This window comes from Egretta garzetta, unplaced genomic scaffold (assembly GCF_000687185.1).
Source record: "Egretta garzetta isolate BGI_Z169 unplaced genomic scaffold, ASM68718v1 scaffold359, whole genome shotgun sequence".
NCBI classification, from domain to species: Eukaryota; Metazoa; Chordata; class Aves; order Pelecaniformes; family Ardeidae; genus Egretta; species Egretta garzetta.
Genome location: NW_009260795.1, coordinates 71,437 through 71,926, shown reverse-complemented (window position 1 = coordinate 71,926; position 490 = coordinate 71,437). Strand labels below are relative to the sequence as shown.

At 69.8% G+C, this 490-nt stretch overlaps 1 protein-coding gene across 1 annotated transcript in view; it reads left to right on the top strand.

The window, feature by feature from the left end:
- Positions 1-490, top strand: part of LOC104133359 (integrin alpha-10) — a 20,037-nt gene that overhangs the window by 10,698 nt on the left and 8,849 nt on the right. The gene's annotated exons all lie outside the window — the stretch shown is intronic.

Below are 490 nucleotides of genomic sequence, written 5' to 3'. Positions count from 1 at the left end.
TGCTCTGTGTCCCCGGGGATGCTCGGGGCTCCAGGGATGCTCCATGTCCCCAGGGGTGCTCGGGTGTCCCCAGGGATGCTTGATGTCCCCGGGGATGCTGGGGTCCCGGGGATGCTCAGTGTCCCTGGGGATGCTCGGTGGCCCCAGGGCTGCTCGGGGCTCCGGGGATGCTTGGTGTCCCCAGGGATGCTCGATGTCCCCAGGGGTGCTCAATGTCCCCGGGGATGGTCGGTGTCCCCGAGGATGCTCAGTGTCCCCAGGGATGCTCGGTGGCCCCAGGGATGCTCCGGGCTCTGGGGATGTGGGGCAAGCCAGGGATACTCAGCACCCAAAGGATGCTCAGCACCCTGGGGATGTGGAGCAAATGGGGTGCTCGGTATCCTGGGCATGGGGGGGGGACTGGGATGCCGGGCGCCCCGGGAGATGCTGGGTGCCCCCGGGGATGCTGAGGGCCCCAGGCAGATGTGGGGTGCCCCGGGCGCTGCGGGCG